Raw genomic sequence first — 19,260 nt, 5'->3', positions numbered from 1 at the left:
GTCTGTTTAGGTCATCTGTGCATTTTTGGGTTGGGTTGTTTGTTTTTTAAATATTGAGCTGCATGAGTTGTTTATATATTTTGCAGATTAATCCTTTGTCCGTTGATTCTTCTGCAAATATTTTCTCCCATTCTGAGGGTTGTTTCTTCATCTTGTTTGCAGTTTCCTTTGCTTTGCAAAAGCTTTTAAGTTTCATTACGTCCCATTTGTTTACTTTTTGTTTTTATTTCCATTACTCTAGGACGTGGATCTAAGAAGATCTTGCCGTGATTTATGTCAGAGTGTTCTTCCTATGTTTTCCTCTAAGAGATTTATAGTGTCCGGTCTTACATTTAGGTCTCTAATCAATTTTGAGTTTATTTTTGTGTATGGTGTTAGGGAGTGTTCTAATTTCTTTCTTTTATATGTAGCTGTCCAGTTTTCTCAGCAACACTTATTGAACAGACTGTCTTTTCTCCATTGTATATCCTTGCCTCCTTTGTCATAGATGAGTTGACCATAGGTGTGTGGGTTTATCGCTGGGCTTTCTATCCTGTTCCATTGGTCTATATTTCTATTTTTGTGCCAGTACCATATTGTCTCGATTACTGTAGCTTTGTAGTATAGTCTGAAGTCAGAGAGTCTGATTCCTCCAGCTCCGTTTTTTTCCCTCAAGACATTCAGGGTCTTTTTTGTCTCCATACAAATTTTAAGATTTTTTTGTTCTATTTCTGTAAAAAGTGCCGTTGGTTATTTGACAGGGATTGCATTGAATCTGTAGATTGCTTTGGGTAGTATAGCCATTTTCACAATATTGATTCTTCCAATCCAAGAACATGGTATATCTCTCCATCTGTTGGTATCATCTTTAATTTCTTTCATCAGTGTCTTATAGTTTTCTGCATACAGGTCTTTTGTCTCCCTAGGTAGGTTGATTCCTAGGTATTTTATTCTTTTTGTTGCAATGGGAAATGGGAGTGTTTCCTTAATTTCTTTTTCAGATTTTTCATCATTAGTGTATAGGAATGCAAGAGATTTCTGTACATTAACTTTGTATCCTGCAACTTTACCAAATTCATTGATTAGCTCTAGTAGTTTTCTGGTGGCATCTTTAGGATTCTCTATCTACAGTATCATGTCACCTGCAAACACTGACAGTTTTACTTCTTCTTTTCTAATTTGTATTCCTTTTATTTCTTTTTCTTCTTTGATTGCCATGACTAGGACTTCCAAAACTATGTTGAATAATAGTGGCGAGAGTGGACACCCTTGTCTTATTCCTAATCTTAGAGGAAATGCTTTCAGTTTTACACCATTGCGAATGATGCTTCTGTGGGTTTGTCATATGTGGCCTTTATTATACTGAGATAGGTTCCCTCTGTGCCCACTTTATGGAGAGTTTTTATCATAAATGGGTGTTGAATTTTGTCAAAAGCTTTTTCAGCATCTATTGAGATGATCATATGGTTTTTATTCTTCAATTTGTTAATATGGTGCATCACATTGATTGATTTGCGTATATTGAAGAATCCTTACATCCCTGGGATAAATCCCACTTGATCATGGTGTACGATCCTTTTAATGTGCTGTTGGATTCTGTTTGCTAGTGTTTTGTTGAGGAATTTTGCATCTATATTCATCAGTGATATTGGTCTATAATTTTCTTTTTTTATAGTATCTTTGTCTGGTTTTGGAATCAGGGTGATGGTGGCCTCATAGAATGAGTTTGGGAGTGTTCCTTCCTCTGCAATTTTTTGGAAGAGTTTGAGAAAGATGGGTGTTAGCTCTTCTCTAAATGTTTGACAGAATTCACCTATGAAGCCATCTGGTCCTAGACTTTTGTTTGTTGGAAGATTTTTAATCACAGTTTCAATTTCATTACTTGTGAATGGTCTGTTCATATTTTCTGTTTCTCCTGGTTCAGTCTTGGAAGGTTATACCTTTCTAAGAATTTGTCCATTTCTTCCAGGTTATCCATTTTATTGGCATACAATTGCTTGTAGTAGTCTCTTAGGAGGCTTTGTATTTCTGCGGTGTCTGTTGTAACTTCTCCTTTTTCGTTTCTAATTTTATTGATTTGTGTCCTCTCCCTCTTTTTCTTGATATGTCTGGCTAATGGTTTATCAATTTTATCTTCCCAAAGAACCTGCTTTTAGTTTTCTTGATATTTGTTATTGTTTTATTTGTTTTTATTTATTTCTGCTCTGATCTTGATGATTTCTTTCCTTCTACTAACTTTGGGCTTTGTTTGTTCTTCTTTCTCTAGTTCCTTTAGGTGTAAGGTTAGATTGTTTATTTGAGATTTTTCTTGTTTCTTGAGGTAGGCTTGTATTGCTATAAACTTCCCTCTTAGAACTGCTTTTGCTGTATCCCATAGGTTTTTGATCGTCGTGTTTTCATTGTCATTTGTCTCTAGGTATTTTTTGATTTCCTCTTTTATTTCTTCAGTGATCTCTTGGTTATTCAGTAACGTATTGTTTAGCCGCCATATGTTTGTGTTTTTTACGTTTTTTTCCCTGTAATTTATTTCTAATCTCATAGCGTTGTGGTCAGAAAAGATGCTTGATATGATTTCAATTTTCTTAAATTTACTGAGGCTTGATTTGTGATCCAAGATGTGATCTATCCTGGAGAATGTTCCATGAGCACTTGAGAAGAAAGTGTAATCTGCTGTTTTTGGATGGAATGTCCTATAAATATCAATTAATTCTATCTGGTCTATTGTGTCATTTAAAGCCTGTGTTTCCTTATTAATTTTCTGTTTGGATGATCTGTCCATTGGTGTAAGTGAGGTGTTAAAGTCCTCCACTATTATTGTGTTACTGTCAATTTCCTCTTTTATAGCTGTTAGCAATTGCCTTATGTATTGAGGTGCTCCTATGTTGGGTGCATATATATTTATAATTGTTATAACTTCTTCTTGGATTGATCCTTTGTTCATTATGCAGTGTCCTTCCTTATCTCTTGTAACATTCTCTATTTTAAAGTCTATTTTATTCTGATATGAGTATTGCTACTCCAGCTTTCTTCTGATTTCCATTTGCATGGAATATCTTTTTCCATCCCCTCACTTTCAGTCTGAATGTGTCCCTAGGTCTGAAGTGGTTCTCTTGTAGACAGCATATACATGGGTCTTGTTTCTGTGTCCATTCAGCAAGCCTGTGTGTTTTGGTTGGAGCATTTAATCCATTCACATTTAAGGTAATTATTGATATGTATGTTCCTATTAACATTTTCTTAACTGTTATGGGTTTGTTTTTGTAGGTGCTTTTCTTCTCTTGTGTTTCCCACTTAGAGAAGTTCCTTTGGCATCTGTTGTAGAGCTGGTTTGGTGGTGCTGAATTCTCTTAGCTTTTGCTTGTCTGTAAAGCTTTTGATTTCTCCATCAAGTCTGAATGAGATCCTTGCCAGGTAGAGTAATCTTGGTTGTAGGTTCTTCCCTTTCATCACTTTAAATATACCATGCCACTCCCTTCTGGCTTGTAGAGTTTCTGCTGAGAAATCAGCTGTTAACCTTATGGGAGTTCCCATTATGTTATTTGTCGTTTTTCCCTTGTTGCTTTCAACATTTTTTCTTTGTCTTTAATTTTTGTCAATGTGATTACTATGTGTCTTGCCGTGTTTCTCCTTGGGTTTATCCTGTATGGGACTCTCTGCACTTCCTGGACTTGGGTGGCTATTTCCTTTCCCATGTTAGGGAAGTTTTCAACTATAATGTCTTCAAATATTTTCTCAGGTCCTTTCTCTCTCTCTTCTCCTTCTGGGACCCCTATAATGCGAATGTTGTTGCATTTAATGTTGTCCCAGAGGTCTCTTAGGCTGTCTTCATTTCTTTTCATTCTTTTTTCTTTATTCTGTTCCACAGCAGTGAATTCCACCATTCTGTCTTCCAGGTCAGTTATCCATTCCTCTGCCTCAGTTACTCTGCTATTGATTCCTTCTAGTGTACCTTTCATTTCAGTTATTGTATTGTGCATCTCTGTTTGTTTGTTCTTTAATTATTCTAGGTGTTTGTTCTTTAATTCTTCTAGGTCTTTGTTAAACATTTCTTGCATCTTCTCGATCTTTGCCTCCATTCTTTTTCCAAGGTCCTGGGTCATCTTCACTATCATTACTCTGAATTCTTTCTCTGGAAGGTTGCCTAGCTCCACTTCATTTAATTGTTTTTCTGGGGTTTTATCTAGTTCCTTCATCTGGTACATAGCCCTCTGCCTTTTCATCTTGTCTATCTTTCTGTGAATGTGGTTTTTGTTCCAGTGGCTACAGGATTGTAGTTCTTGCTTCTGCTGTCTGCCCTCTGGTGGATGAGGCTATCTCCAAATATTCTTTTGCTAGGGTAAAGGTGGCTTATTTATTTTAAGAACCCAAAAACATCATAACTAAGAGCCAGGATGAGATGCTCAATCTTTCAGCTTCATTATTTTCAGGGTTTAGTATCATGTTTCAAAATTACCACATCAGAGAGTCTCAAAGCTGATGGCCCCAAAGCAGGTTTTGACTATCTCCATCCCAATCGTATTTGGGAGGAAGTAAGATAAGCAACCAGAAAAGATAAACAAGGCATGTTCTTATGCAAAAATTGAGTGAATCCCAAGCTAATCATTTTAAAATTCAAATGTCTACACTCAAAAAACAGCAAAAAGGAAACAGAAAATAAAATTTGGCAACAATAAGAGTCCTTTCTTTCCACTCTGCTCTACTCCGTCTGATTTATCCCAACTTTTCCCATCCCACTTCTGGATGCTTGACCACCTAGCAGCTCTGATTTCCATCTGCCATATTTGAAAGGACTTTACATATCTTTTAAGCATTCTGATTGTTTAAATGGAAAATTCAAAATCAGTACCTCCAGGGACTCTTCAGAAATCTGAAGGGGAAAAAAAATGTCTAGAATAGACTTCTAAAAACGAGTATTTATAGGAAATTCCAGAGTGGAAAAAGTAACTCAAGTCCACCAAACAAGTAGAGAGTTGATTCATCCTCTACAGTAAATATTATTTTCTTTGAACATTTTGCCCTATATTATTACAAAGAATGAAAACAAAGATGCATGAACACGTTTGCACACTTTTTACTTTATAAGGATTGGTGTTTTGGCAGAAAAGAGCAAGGATCCTGATGAAGGTCCTGGATCCTGGGGAAAGTAGGTGGGTGACCACTCTCTTGACTTCCGTTTGGTGTCTGTAGATGACCCAGAAGTGATACCAAAGAGAACAATCTCTCTCCAAGGTGCTGGAGGCCTGTGGCACTCTGCTCTTTATTTTACCACCTTCAGATCAAGTATGGTACTCTGCCCTTTGCAGATTGATTACTGTTGACTGGTTTATATTGTCGGGCAGAGGTAGAGGGAAATTTGAATGTTAATGAACAATTTAATTCTCCAGAGGATGTCTGAATCATCTGGCGAATTTTGGTAGTATAGACATAACAGCCTTTGAATACAACTGTGATATAAGTAATTTCAAATAACATTAGGGGTAGTTTAGAGTCATTTCTTATCCCCAAATCACTTTAGAACAAATCTCGACAATGATCAGCAATGATACATCATGGGTGGCATGCCAATAGACGCCCAAATGTGACACATCAACCATGAGTTAATGTTTCTCTGATAGATGTGATTTAAAGATAGACCACTATAGCCTTCAACTACCCATAAAGATCCATTTTATAAAGTATTATTGTGATTTAATCATGAGTGTGGCAGTAGGCTCCAGGTTTTTATGTATGCCCAGAAGCTATCGCTAAAATATTTCAGATAATGTAAAATCATGTACCTGTGGAAACGGTAATGCTAATAATGCCATGGCAGAGCAGAAAGTTTAAAAAAATAAAGCCAAACTGTGCGTGGGGGCTCTGGTAATTGGAAGAGTCAATGGCTATATGATTCAAGAAAATAGTCTCCCTCGAGAAGGAGACTGATTGTCCTGCATTTACACAGCAGCCAACCAACACTAAGCAGACTTTCCCTTGCATATTATTGGTGCCAGACCGATGAGGCAGAAAATTGCATCGTGTCATTTAATTTCCCAATCTTTGTTTTCATTGTATTAATCTTTTGGCTTTGCTTCACTTTATAATTTGAAGGCTCAGCAAGAAGCAAACCAAATGGAAATTCAGCTTACTTTCATGTCTAGCTCAATGTGTTTGGTGCAGTTTCCAAAAGTTTAATTCTACGTAATACTGTCCATGAATAATAATAGGCTGCTTCTGCATGCAGACTTATTAGTGTTTATTAAGGGTTGCCTTAAGGTTTCTGGGAAGTGTGCCCAAAAGTCAGTCACCAAAACATGATTAACAAATTGGTTATAGAAGGAGAACAGATAATTTTTTAAAACAGAAGTATATCATCTAGTTGAGAAATAAGAACTAAAATCCTCAAAACTGATTTAACCTAAGTGAACTTGTCTTTCTTTCTTCCTTCCTTCCTTCCTTCCTTTTTCTTTCTTTCTTTCTCTCTTTCTTTCTCTCTTTCTCCTTTCCTTCCTTACTTCTTTCCTTTCTGTTATTCCAATAAAGAAAAGAAAAGTAAATAAATATGAAACAAGCAGAAAATTCAGATTCCAGTGAGTTACACCATAAGTTAGTATCTTGGAATATAAACAAAAGACATTCACAGTTTGAAGGACTGAAATTGCAGTCTAGAGATCTGAATTGTTTGGACCTTGGAATCAGACCAACCTGGCTTCATATCCTGCCATCTCTGTCTTTGGTGAGCTATCTAACCTTTCTGAGCTTCACTCCCTTGTCTGCAAAACAGAGAATCTGGAAGAAATATCTGACACGGCTATTAGGAGGAGAAAATGTGACATGCATGTAAACACCCAGCACCATGCCTGCCACCTAGGACACCCTCAAGAAAGTACACGTGGCATTGCTGTGGAAGCTGCTGGCTGTCACTACTGCTCCCATCAATATGTGCTCAACAATAAGTAAAGGAAGGGGCGTAACAATCAGCCAGGTCCCTTATCTCTATCACAGTAACGCTGGTGTCACAAAGACTGAATTTGAGAATGCTGGGATTTGGAGTTTTCTTTTCCTCCTGACTTGTGTTTTTTGTAATGATTGCAAGTTTGTAATATATAACTGGCCTCAAAACTGGAATATACCTACTACATAACGTTTTCATTGCTACAAACATTCTATCAACCCATCCACTTCACCAAAGATATTGAACTATTGATTCTTCTATGTTTATAGTACATCTAAAACATGGTTTATAATGAGGCATAAATAACAAAGAAATGCTAGAGAACCATGAAGGAATGCATGAAATCACATCTAGATACACAGCAAGGTCACTTCTCAGATACCACGATCGCTAAGTCCCTCTTCAAGGCACCATTTAGTGAGTCTTACAAACATGGATAAGAAGAAAAGAAATATAGAGAGAAATTCACTATACTTTCTCAAATAAAAATAAAGTTCAGCTGGAACTCACTTTCTGGTTAAAATTGTCTAGTTCTTTACTGATCACCAATTCCTATGATAGATCCCAACTCATGTGACACACCAGCCCTGTGGGATAAGTAAGACAGGTATTATTGATCCATTTTAAAGACAAGAAAAATTGCAGATGAGGAAGGTTATGTGACACATCCAAAGATATATAACTACTAAACAGCAGATTTGAGGCTTGAATCAAGTTCATCTGACTCCAAATCCAGGGTTCCTCACACTTTCATGTTGGTGATGGACACTTAGCAACTTAAAACTCCAGCCATCTCTAATCAGAGAAAAATACAGTGGTTCAAGAAACAGCCCCAGTCACCATAGAGATGGACCAGTAAAGGCTACTTTTTAAAGAAGAACATTAACCTTGACTTAATTGTTTGAGTTTAAAGATAAATCGCTCTGAGAAGAGATATGGGTGGAATTTTGCTGTTTACTTCTGTAAACTTTCCTTTTAAAAGAAACTGCAGAATCATACTTTTTTCTTTTTAGTTCAAAGATAGGAAACTCTTTTTTCTCATTTTCCTCAGATTCCTATCATGCTGCTTGTGCCAACCAACTCATTACAAATTGTAGAAATGACATTCCTGCCTCATCTGAGCTCCCCAGGCATCCACAAGCAGTGACTTAAACTCCCTAGGCTTCCTCTGACTTAGACCTCACTTTTCCAAGAGTCCCTGGAAACAATGTCGAATTATAAGAATTTGCACTCCTAGTCAGCTCAAAATACCTGCTATGCCTGCTTCTCAAAGGGAGTCATCACTGTTATAAAATGAATTGGTCTTATAAAATGTCAATTCTGGGTTATATTTGTTAAGAAACTCAACCTGTTTCTAGTAGCTTGTTTGAAATCAGAGGATGGATGAGATTCTGTCATATGGTGTGACGTGGGATAAATTTATCGAGCTTATTTTTTGCCCGACAGTAAAGGTGCCTTAGGAAGTTAATGACCAGCACTTTGTGCTAACTGACAAACAACTTAACTGCACAAATGCTATCCCAAATAGTTAATCATGAAGCTAATACAGATAAGGTAAAAGTGTGCATACATCATCAGGACAAGCAAATTATAAAAAGAAAAAACAGGTCATTACGATTTCTGTAGCTAATGTTTAAGGTTACTCTTTAATGTTATTGCCAACTACCTTTTCAAAAATTTTCCCCAAGATTTTTTAACTCTTAAGGTATATTTTTATTAGCTCAATTCATTTCCTATTAGTCTTGGAATTTAGCAAGGCTTCATGGCAAAGCAGGTCTGGAAGAGATCTTATTAACTTTCCCTCAGAATAATAAGTCCCATATGGAATAAAGAAAGAAATCCAACTCCCAAAAGACACAAGTCATTAGAGTCAATAGAGGGTTAATGTAATTTTTAATAGGCGGCCCATTACAATTCTCAGGACCCATAACTTTGGTACCACACTGGACATCTATTCAAACATAATCAGAGTGGTTCCTTTATTATCCGCCTCCAAAGAAAAAGTAACATTTTCTCCCTACAGTCTCAGATTTTTTAAAGGAATTATATAAGGCCAGTCATCCCTTTTCTTGTAAATAAACAAGACAATCATGTTTGTCTTTCCTGGAAATTTTTCACTAGTTTTTAAAAAAAAAAATTCATTCAGTTGCTTGTTAGAAAATGAATTTGAACTTGGAACTAAGATTAGTGGCTCCAGTGTGAAAAGTAGGAACATAAATTGATATTTTATGTGATTTTATATCAGGGATACATGCCTGTAATATACAAAAATATTTTTTCCACCATATGTATTGCTGAATATCCATACTTCATCTATAGCCTCCTCTGAAAAGCATCAAACCTAGGAAGAAAAAAATGGCAACACAATTCAAATAATTAATTCAGAACACTAAGAATGATTTCCAATCTTCAACATTGAAACTGGATGAGAAAATAAAGATTACCATTTGGGAGGGTCTCTGGAGGGTAAAAGTATAAGGAAAGAAAACTTGTATTGGGGACGATAGCACAAATGCTAGTATCAGATTCAGAAGACCTGGGCTTGGACCCCAGCTCTGACGCTAACTAGTTGAGTGACTTTGTCCAAATCATTTCACTTCTAAGAACTTTCATTTCCTTGCCTTTAAAATGAAATGCCAGACATGATTAGGGACAACAAATAGATTTCACCTGAAGTTCCATAAATAGTCAACAAGTAGTAGCAGCCTGGAAGACAGATTGAATCCAGGTTCAGCAGGAGTGTTGTGTTCAATTAGTAATGTCTGCCATGGAAGGGGAAGGTGAGGGTATGTGGAGCACAAATTTACCATTACCAGATTAAATGGTTCTTAAAATTCTCTGTCAAGTCTAATATTCTGTGATTTTGTACACCTATAACATAGATTATTTTTCTTGTCCAGGATTTCTACTTGCCACAGATGATTAAATGTCCATTTCAATTCACAGCAGAACGATCCAAGCCACTAACTTTGTAAATATTGAATCGGATGATGTCCAGCTTGACAAGAGAGAGACTCAAAGAAAATGCATAAGGAAAGGTGGGCACAATAGGACTGAAGACTCCCTATGAGTCTGAGAAGTTTCTAGATGGAAAAGAGCCTGTTACCCCTACTTGCTCTCCCTCACAGACTAACAGGCAAACACCTAACTGACTCCACAGAACAGGAAAATTGTTTAAGTTGGTTAAGATTTCCCTGGAAATGATTCATTTTCCCCCAATCCAATGACACAACAATATTCATAGCCTATAATGAAGCACAGACTGGATAATGCAGATTAAAGTATCACCAACTTCAAGGTTTACCAATAAGCTGATTTGCAAGACAACAATATTTCACACCAGGTGCTATATTATTTATCAATGTTTAATAAGCACTTCAGGGCTTCCCTGGTGGCGCGGTGGTTGAGAGTCCGCCTGCCGATGCAGGGGACGCAGGTTCGTGCCCCGGACCGGGAGGATCCCACATGCCGCGGAGCGGCTGGGCCCGTGAGCCATGGCCGCTGGGCCTGCGCGTCCGGAGCCTGTGCCCCGCAACGGGAGAGGCCGCAACAGTGAGAGGCCCGCATACCGCAAAAAAAAAAAAAAAAAAAAAAAAATAAGCACTTCATAAGTTTTGGCAAGCAAATGAGAAATGGATTACCAAAGAGAGGTGATGAAATATTTATAATGCACGATAGCTACTATTACACTGTAGCTGTTCAAAAAATCTTAACAGTAAATTGAATGGAAATATAATACTGTAATGGATGTGAAGTGTTCAATCGGCCATTTGTAATGAAATATGAAAGTGTTTAAAGAGAGTAAATACATTTGTAATGGTTTTTGATTAGCTATAACTATATATGATTCAACCATCCATTATGAACAATGTGCAGATATTATGATGGCTTATAATATTTATGATAACGTGGCATCCTTGGAGAAGTTTTTTCGGAATGCTTACATGTATTACTAACTTTCAATAATTAATTCTGTGTCACTACTTTGGAAAAACTTCTTCTTTTACTTATCATACTTTCCTAAGAATTTTAAATTGTTCACTACTTTGGAAAAACTTCTTTTATTTATCATACTTTCCTAAGAATTTTAAATTGTATTTCTTTAATAAATTTAATAATAAATAAATTTCACCCTTATTTGTGATTAGTGGTACCGTTTTTCATTTTTTATAAATCATTAATTTGATCTGTTTTTGCACATATAAGACTTTCTATTTATAGCAAATGGGCCAAAAACAACAAAAAATTATATCATATATATATATATATATATATATATATTCTACCAGAAAAGAAACTATCCTCTAAAATTAAGACAAGTGTATAGAATCATCAAAACCTCCAGTCTCCCTGTATTGTTTAGTACAGTTATCATATCTGTAACTCAAACGGCCCTTCATTCCTTCAAGAAATACTTCCCACTTCTGCTTACCACCCTGCAGTGGCTTTCTGGTTGCCATGGGAAACAGACAACAGGCTCCACAGGCTCCACCGGGCCCACAGAGCATGACAAAGCTCCTGCCCACCCCTGCAGCCTCATATCTCACCCCTCCATTCTGGCTCTCTAACCTCTGGCTGCCCCTGCCTTTTTTCAGGGCCTCAAAATAAGTCCATCTTGTTGTTGCCTCAGGTGCTTCACATATATTCCCTCTGCCTGAAACACCCCTCCTGCCCCCCAGCCCCACTCTTCCTTTAGAGCTTAGCTCACCATCACTTCCACACAGGGCACTGGTGGGGGGTCAGGCTCTCCCACGATAGGCTCCCACAGCACCCTCTCCTTCTCTGAGCAGCTGGCACAACGACAACTCAATAATTAAGGCTCTGGTCTATTTTCTGACTCTATTAATAACTAGAATTTCACTCTCTAAAAGTAAGTCCTCCTAGTACAATAGAAATATTTTTGTGCACTTTACCTCTGCTTTATAGCAGGCAAAGTGACAAACAAAAAAGCGGCACAAGGACGACAGAACTGTGTCAGTCAGGGATCCTCAGAGGAACACCACCAATAGATATAGCTACTTCTCTCTCTCTCTCCAAATATATATATATATATATATATTTATATATATATATGCATATATATATGCAATATCCAAATATGTATATGTATATATATACATATACATATTTTTTTAATGGTTTTATTTTGTCAGCTGGCTGTGAAACAATCAGGATTCAGACACTGGAAGGTATGATCATTTTACAAACACCCAGCAGACCACTCCCATATCACAGCACCTGCGCATGGGCAGACTGGCTCATTCTGGCTTCTCCAAGAAATAGATTGGATTGGCAGGAGGGGTCTGAGATGCAGCTTCTCCCCTCCTTTCCCACAGTGGAACATCTCCTGCTTCACTTCCCAGGGTATTCCAGGCTGGTGTCCTGAAGTGATCAGATGACCTGCTCTATGACCTCAGGCTTACCAGAGCCTGACATACACACATACACATATACATACCTAGACAGACTGACAGATTTAAAGGAATTGGCTCATTTGCTTTAAGAGGTCAGTTGGCCCCTGAGTTGTAGGGCCTGGCAAGTCCAGAATTCATAGGGCGGCTGGCAGGCTGGAAGCTTAGGCAGGGTTTCTACGTTATAGTCTTGAGACAAAATTCCCTCTCCTTCAGAAAACCTCAGTTTTTGCTCTAAGGCCTTCAACTGACTGGATGCTTGGATGCAGCCTTCTCATATTATGGAGTGTACTTAAAGTTAACTGAATCACTTTGTTGTACACCTGAAACTAACACAACATTGTAAATCAACTATACTCCAATATAAAGTAAAAATTAAATTTTTAAAAATTAAAAATTAACTAATTGTGCATTTAAATCACACCTACAAGATAACCTTCACAGTAGCATCTAGACCAGTGTTTGACCAAATACCTGTGTAGCATAGCCTAGCCAAGTTGGCACATCAAATTAACCATCACGAAGACTCTGACAGATGGCATTTTTTTTTTTTTTTTTTTTTTTGCGGTACACGGACCTCTCACTGTCGTGGCCCCTCCCGTTGCGGAGCACAGGCTCCGGATGCGCAGGCTCAGCGGCCATGGCTCACAGGCCCAGCCGTTCCGCAGCATGTGGGATCTTCCCAGACCAGGGCACGAACCCGTGTCCCCTGCATCGGCAGGCGGACTCTCAACCACTGCGCCAACAGGGAAGCCCCAGATGGTGTTCTTGGTTACAAAAATTCATTCCTTCCCGCCCCAGCGACAGGAATATATTTTCCTGCCCTATGAATTGACTACATGACTTGCTTTAGCAAATGGGACATACGCTCTTTCTGCAACGAATACTGCAGTGTAATTTTGTGGTTTGATTTAACTCAGTTTGGCTGTTCCGCACTGTCATGAGAATGGGTTTGTTCCACAGAAAGGTTTCTCTTTTACTTTAGACCCAGAATTAAGACAGCGTGTGGAGCAGACCAAAATTTAACCCCCAACCTGGATCAGAGACAAAGCATGAAGCAAAGCCACCATCGTTAACCCACAGCCACTGACATGTAAAATGAGGAAAATAAACCCTTATTTCTTTCATAAACTACTGAGATTTGAGGATTGCTTGTTACACAGAAAGATCACTAGCAAAGGCTGACTAATACAAGACATGTTTGTGAAGCCTGCCATATTTTGACAGTCTATGGCACTGTATCCAATCCATTTATGCTACCAATGACAAATACACATTACCTGATTCTCACCTGGACAGATACACAGTCTGGCCTCTGATGTAGAGATTTTATCATTTACAAAACATAAGTAGAGCTACTTAAAATTTATTTAGGACTTAACTAAAGTCCTAAATAAATTGCTTCAGACAATCTTCTCAGCCCAGCATACACAAATGTGAATGTGACATAATTTCTCCCTTTGGAAGCCAATAGAGTAGTGAGGAAAACTGTACATGTTAATGTGTAGAATAAGGGGAGTTTGACATTAAATTCTATCTCATGAATTACGGCAATGCCTCAAGGCTAACCAAAGCCTTTCTTTCATGCCTCAGCACTTGACTTGTTACAACTTTCTTCTAGTGGCTCCTGAGAAAGAGTCACTCCCTTAAAACCAACATCCATTTTGCCATCTTTTACCTCACCAGAAGAATGGCTTTGTTAAGAGAACACAACTGAAGGACTATAATACAATCATGACTCAGAATCCCATCCTTCCTCCTAGTCTGTAAGTCCCTTATGAAATTCAAATCTAAATGGCTCTTCTCAACATTCAGAGGTGTCCATCACCTGCCCCCGTCAACCCCTAGTCTTGTCTCCTCCCACACCCAACAAGAGCATTCCACCCCAGTCAAGTTCCTCACTGCTGCCCTGCTGTGCTGAGTGAGCTGTTTATGAAGAAGCTTTTGTCCAGTTTTCCCAGCACCACTTACTGAAGAGGCTGTCCATTTTATATTCTTGGCCCCCTTGTCATAGATTAGGTGACCATAGGTGCATGGGTTTATCTCTGGGTTTTCTATCCTGTTCCATTGATCTATGTTTCTATTTTTGTGCCAGTACCATACTGTCTTGATTACTGTAGCTCTGAAGTCAGGGAGCCTGATTCCTCCAGCTCCGTTTTTATTTCTCAAGATTGCTTTGGCTATTCGGGGTCTTTTGTGTTTCCATACAAATGATAAAATTTTTTGTTCTAGTTCGGTGAAAAATGCCATTGGTGATTTGATAGGGGTTGCACTGAATGTGTAGATTGCTTTGGGTAGTATAGTCATTTTCACAATGTTGATTCTTCCAATCCAAGAACATGGTATATCTCTCCATCTATTTGTGTTGTCTTTGATTTCTTTCATCAGTATCTTAGAGTTTTCTGCACACAGGTCGTTTGCCTCCTTAAGTAGGTTTATTCCTAGGTATTTTATTCTTTTTGTTGCAATGGTAAATATGATTGTTTTCTTAATTTCTCTTTCTGATCTTTCGTTGTTAGTGTATAGTGGTGCTGGGAAAACTGGACAGCTACATGTAAACGAATTAAATTAGAAATCTCCCTAACACCGTACACAAAAATAAACTCAGAGTGGACTAAAGACCTAAATGTAAGGTCAGACACTATAAAACTCTTAGAGGAAAAAACATAGGCAGAACACACTTTGACATAAATCGCAGCAAGATCTTTTTTGACCCACCTCCTAGAGTAATGAAAATAAAAACACAAATAAACACATGGGACCTAATTAAATTTAAAAGCTTTTGCACAGCAAAAGAAACTATAAACAAGATGAAAAGACAACCCTCAGAATGGGAGAAAATATTTGCAAATGAAGCAACTGACAAAGGATTAATCTCCAAAATTTACAAGCAGCTCATGCATCTCAATATCAAAAACACAAACAACCCAATCAAAAAGTGGGCAGAAGACCTAAATAGACATTTCCCCAAAGAAGACATACAGATGGCCAACAAACACATGAAAAAATGCTCAACATCACTAATTATTAGAGAAATGCAAATCAAAACTACGAGGTATCACCTCACACTGGTCAGAATGACCATCAACAAAAAATCTGAAAACAATAAATGCTGGAGAGGATGTGGAGAAAAGGGAACCCTCATGCACTGTTGGTGGGAATGTAAATTGATACAGCCACTATGGAAAACACTATGGAGGTTCTTTAAAAAACTAAAAATAGAACTACCACATGACACAGCAATCCCACTACGGGGCAAATACCCTGAGAAAACCATAATTCAAACAGACACACGAGGACTTCCCTGGTGCAGTGGTTAAGAATCCACCTGCCAATGCAGGGGACATGGGTTCGAGCCCTGGTCCAGGAAGATGCCGCGGAGCAACTAAGCCCATGAACCACAACTGCTGAGCCTGTGCTCTAGAGACCGCGAGCCACAACTACTGAGCCCGTGTGCCACAACTACTGAAGCCCACATGCTTACAGCCCGTGCTCCACAACAGAAGCCACCACAATGAGAAGCCCATGAACCACAACAAAGAGTAGCCCCTGCTCACCGCAACTAGAGAAAACCCACGCACAGCAACGAAGACCCAATGCAGCCAAAATAAATAAATAAATTCATTTTTTTTAAAAAAGACACATGCACCCCAATGTTCACTGCAGCACCATTTACAGTAGCCAGGACATGGAAGCAACTTAAATGTCCATCAACAGAGGAATGGATAAAGAAGATGTGGTACATATACAATGGAATATTACTCAGCCATAAAAAGGAACAAAATTGGGTCAATTGTAGAGGTGGATGAACCTAGAGAGTGTCATACAGAGTGAAGTAAGTCAGAAAGAGAAAAACAAATATTGTATATTAACGCATATATGTGGAATCTAGAAAAATGGTATAGATTATCTTATTTGCAAATCAGAAACAGAGACACAGACATAGAGAACAAATGTATGGATAACAAGAGGGAAAGGGGGGTGGGAGGAATTGGGAGATTGGGGTTGACATATATACACTATTGATACTATGTATAAAATAGATAATTAATGAGAACATACTGTATAGCACAGGCAACTCTACTTAATGCTCTGTGGTGACCTAAATGGGAAGGAAATCCAAAAAAGAGGAGGTATAACTATTTCACTTTGCTGTACAGTGGAAACTAACACAACATTGTAAAGCAACTATACTCCAATAAAAATTAATTTTAAAAAATAAAAGGAAAGAAAAAATAAATAAATATCCCCTCCCCCCAAAAAAAGAAGCTTTTGTCTCTGAGCCTCTCACTCACCCTTCTCAACTTGGCCCGGTGGTGCTGGAACTGTGTTCTGCAAATCACATTTCTGTTTTGCCAGCTGGGCTCTGCCGATAAGGGGCATTAGGGGAAAGGACTGGGAGAGGAAAAGAATCTTGCTCTTTCCTATTTCTCCCTGCTTCTGTCAGCATCTGGAGGACTTCTTTGCCCTGGAAGGATCAATTAATTGGTTCTAGTTGCAGTTGCAGTTCTAGTTTGCTGCTTTTTTTTTTTTTTTAGACTCTCAGAGCCAACTCTAGCATTCTTCCTCAGAGATACCAGCACCAGTCCCTCTTCTGAGGTTTGAGTCCTACCTTCTTGGGGTCACTCCTCCAAACTTCTAATTTCTAATAATCCCAACTTTTTCTCTTTGTTCCACAACCCTAGAGGTGATGGCTGCTTCCTGCTGTTACTGCCTCTGGGACACCTGTTCGTTCTCTTTTGCCTTTTCAGTTCTCTAATACCTGGTTAGTAACTCTTTATAGCACGTTCTCCCTGCCAAATAGTGGTATGGTTCCTGTTACCTGACTGGATCCCAACTGATACACCTTAATACAGCATATTTATTCTTCAGTCTTGATTTGGTTTTGGTTTTGCTTTTCTTCCATGTTTTCCCCTCAAGCCAAATGAGCAGTTACCCCTCCTCTCATCCTCCAGGACTCTACTCATGTGTCCTTGATGAAGACCTCAGCTCCAACCAGTCTCTCCCTCTGAACTCCAACAGTATCACTACCACGAGAAGCCACGACATCTGTGGAATGCACCTTGGCGAGGGTCAGAAAGCCTGGTTCAAGAACCAGCTCTGCTATTCACTGGGTCTTTCTGAGATTCAGATTTCTTACCTATGTAACGCCACTCTTTCATAACTCTGTGTTCTATGTTTCTCATTGGTAAATCCTGTCTTTCCAAGGAGATTATAACTCCTTTAGAGCCAAAAGCTTTGCCTGAAACCATCTTTAGTGCACCCCTTTATCTTTACTATGCCTGGCATCATTGTGCAGGCTAAGCACACAGTGAGGGCTCTCGAAATCCTTTCTAACTAAAACCTCAGAATTTGTGTGAACCAGATTTTTCAAATTGGCGGTCTGGGAACCAAATTCTATCCACAAATATGATTTGTTTGGGCTACAGTGAATTTTTGTTAACTAGTTGTCATCATTTGTCAATTGGGAGATTTTATATACAAATCCAAATTGCGTCCTTCAGATTTCACAGATGAGAAAATTTGTGATGAGGAGGTGAAGGAAATTGTGCAATGTCAAGGACTCCATCAAGAGTAAAATGGTCACTCAGGGCTTCCCTGGTGGCGCAGTGGTTGAGAGTCCGCCTGCCGATGCAGGGGACACGGGTTCGTGCCCCGGCCCGGGGAGATCCCACATGCCGCAGAGCGGCTGGGCCCGTGAGCCATGGCCGCTGAGCCTGCGCGTCCGGAGCCTGTGCTCCGCAACGGGAGAGGCCACAGCAGTGAGAGGTCCGCGTACCGCAAAAAAAAAAAAAAAAAAAGTAAAATGGTCACTCAAATATGAATACCTCTTTTGATTTGGGGGTTCCTGAACCTCCTTGCTTCTGTAAAATGATATCATGAAGGGAGGGTGGGGGAAAGAATGCCATAACAAACGAAAGTTTAAATCTTAAACTATACTTGTCTTTGTCATTTGCCAAATCCTCTCCCTTATTATCGATGTACAGCAGGTTTTAATACTCTATGATAAGATTGCCTTAACACTTTTTCAGTGCAATGTTATTTTCAAGTAATTATAAATGATCAACATTTCATTTCACTTGTATTGGCATTCATAATTAACAGAATTCACTGTGATTGATTTTGAAGAAAACTGATACCAAGGTATTTGTTCTCTGTAATGTAAAATTAATTGCAGATGTATGATTGAGGGAAATTTTTTCCTGCTGTTTTCATAGCTATCAAAACTCTTGTGGACTGTTCAATAAATGGTGTTGAGACAACTGTATTCCTATAGAAAAAAAATTAAGTTTTTCTCTTACGCAATACATGCATAGAAATATAACTGCATAAAGAGTGAAGGGAAAATGTAATAAAACTTTTAAATATTAAAAAAAAAATTCTTGGACTCTATTCTCTGTGTTCCTATCCCACATGCTATGCTGTCTCCCTTACTATTCTAATTCCCTGTCACATTTAAAAGTAATGGCTACTCTTTCTTAAAACTCTTTCACTGCTTAAAACTTCCTCATTGTAATAACAGCAGCCACCATTTACTGAGCACTTACTATGTGCCACACAGTAGGTCAAGTGCTTGATAAATGTGTCTTGATTAATACACAAGAGAAGCTTTGAAAGTAATATTATCCCCATTTTACAGAGAAAAACAGCAGAGGCTCCGAGACGATAAATAGATTGCCATCAATGACACTGCCAATGCCTGGTGGTGCCAGTGTTCCTGACATAATACCCTCTCTCTCAGTGTTCTTCCTTCCTCTGTTTCCTCTACCTTTTGCCTCCTTCACAGGCCCCTCTTCTTCTGCTGGACCCCAACATAAGGGTGTTTTCCAGCCTTCCGTCTTCACCCATGTCACTGTGAACCTAACATGCCAACTGTACATGTTCATTCCAACCTCTCTCTTCAGCTCCAGTCAGTACCTAGTTATAGTGAAAAGTGGG

Source organism: Phocoena sinus, chromosome 12 (genome assembly GCF_008692025.1).
Source record: "Phocoena sinus isolate mPhoSin1 chromosome 12, mPhoSin1.pri, whole genome shotgun sequence".
NCBI classification, from domain to species: Eukaryota; Metazoa; Chordata; class Mammalia; order Artiodactyla; family Phocoenidae; genus Phocoena; species Phocoena sinus.
Note: the sequence above shows the minus strand (reverse complement) of the source record.